Here is a 2,500-nt window from a genome sequence, read left to right on the forward strand (position 1 = left end):
CAGGATCATCCCAAATGTGGGAACCAGGTCGAACATTGTTAATGTCAATAGTCGAGGAAAGAGCAGAAGACTGAGAAGAAAGGGGAAAGAGAGAGGAAACGATTGTGGGAAGAGAGAGAGAGAGAGAGAGAGAGAGAGAGAGAGAGAGAGAGAGAGAGAGAGAGAGAGAGAGAGAGAGAGAGAGAGAGAGAGAGAGAGAGAGAGAGCTGAAGATTCTCGTAAGAAGAAACTGACCTAAAAAAATATATATAATATAAATGATTATTCTCGTATTAGAAGTTTTGAAAAACATAAAACTACTAATTTTGTGAATTGGGATAATTATTGAGATTAACGCAATTACAGTTAAGATTAGTATTACTTAGCGAGGTCATTTTTCATTTAGAAATTTCTCAGAATGGTGGAGTGGTGTGGACAAGCCTTCATGTCTTTGTTATGGTAAATTGTTGTGGCTTCCCTTGGTCTGTCCACGCACGCACGCACGCACGCGCACGCACGCACGCACGCGCACGCACGCACGCACGCACACACACACACACACACACACACACACACACACACACACACACACACACACACACCACACACATGTCAGACAGGGACACAGACCTCAGAGACAAGTCTGTACAAGATATGATGGACTATGTTACCCAAAAGTGTCAGGAGGCAGTAAACAGGTTCATCCCGGCCCAAAGGGAAAAATTCGAGAAGCAACAGAAGAATCCATGGTATAATAGGGCATGTATGGAAGCGAAGAAACTGAACAAAAGGGCGTGGAGGAACTTCCGGAATAACAGAACACCAGAAAGTAGAGAGGGATACCAGAGAACCAGGAATGAGTATGTTAATGTGAGAAGAGAAGCAGAGAAAAATTATGAAAATGATATAGCAAACAAAGCCAAGACTGAAGCAAAGCTACTCCACAGTCACATCAGGAGGAAAACAACAGTGAAAGAACAGGTAATGAAACTTAGAACAGGCGAAGACAGGTATACAGAGAATGACAAAGAGGTGTGTGACGAACTCAACAAGAGGTTCCAGGAGGTCTTCACGATAGAACAAGGTGATGTCCCTGTGGTAGGAGAAAGGGAAGTAAACCAGGCGGCCTTGGAAGGGTTCGAAATTACGAGAGAGGTCAAGAGACACCTGCTGGATCTGGATGTTAGAAAGGCTGTTGGTCCAGACGGGATCTCGCCATGGGTACTGAAAGAGTGTGCAGAGGCACTTTGCTTGCGACTCTCCATAGTGTATAGTAGGTCACTGGAGACGGGAGACCTACCAGAAATATGGAAGACGGCAAATGTAGTCCCAATATACAAAAAGGGCGACAGACAAGAGGCACTGAACTACAGGCCAGTGTCCTTAACTTGTATACCATGCAAGGTGATGGAGAAGATCGTGAGAAAAAACCTAGTAGCACATCTGGAGAGAAGGGACTTCGTGACAAATCGCCAACATGGGTTCAGGGAAGGTAAATCTTGCCTGACTGGCTTCATAGAATTCTACGACCAGGTGACAAAGATTAAGCAAGAAAGAGAGGGCTGGGCGGACTGCATTTTCTTGGACTGTCGGAAAGCCTTTGACACAGTACCGCATAAGAGGCTGGTACATAAGCTGGAGAGACAGGCAGGTTGTAGCTGGTAAGGTGCTCCAGTGGATAAGGGAGTACCTAAGAAATAGGAAGCAGAGAGTTACAGTGAGGGGTGAGACCTCAGATTGGCGTGAAGTCACCAGTGGAGTCCCACAGGGCTCTGTGCTCGGTCCAATTTTGTTTCTGATATATGTAAATGATCTCCCGGAGGGTATAGATTCATTTCTCTCAATGTTTGCTGACGATGCCAAAATTATGAGATAGCTTAAGACAGAGGAGGACTGTTTGAGGCTCCAAGAAGACCTAGACAAGCTGAAGAAATGGTCGAACAAATGGTTGTTAGAGTTTAACCCAAGTAAATGTAATGTAATGAAGATAGGTGTAGGGAGCAGGAAGCCAGATACTAGATATCATCTGGGAGATGAAATTCTTCAAGAATCAGAGAGAGAAAAGGACTTGGGGTTGATATCACGCCAGACCTGTCCCCCTGCAGCCCATATCAAGAGGATAACATCAGCGGCATATGCCAGGCTGGCCAACATAAGAACGGCATTCAGAAACTTGTGTAAAGAATCATTCAGAACTTTGTATACCACATATGTTAGGCCAATCCTGGAGAATGCAGCCCCAGCATGGAGGCCATATCTAGTTAAGCATAAGACCAAACTGGAAAAGGTTCAAAGGTTTGCCACCAGACTAGTACCCGAGCTGAGAGGTATGAGCTACGAGGAGAGACTACGGGAATTAAATCTCACGTCGCTGGAAGACAGAAGAGTTAGGGGGGGATATGATCACCACATTCAAGATTTTCAAGGGAATTGATAAGGTAGGTAAAGACAGACTATGTAACACAAGGGGCACACGCACTAGGGGACACAGGTGGAAACTGAGTGCCCAAATGAGCCACAG

The sequence above is a fragment of the Procambarus clarkii genome, chromosome 18 (genome assembly GCF_040958095.1).
Source record: "Procambarus clarkii isolate CNS0578487 chromosome 18, FALCON_Pclarkii_2.0, whole genome shotgun sequence".
In the NCBI taxonomy this organism is placed as follows: domain Eukaryota; kingdom Metazoa; phylum Arthropoda; class Malacostraca; order Decapoda; family Cambaridae; genus Procambarus; species Procambarus clarkii.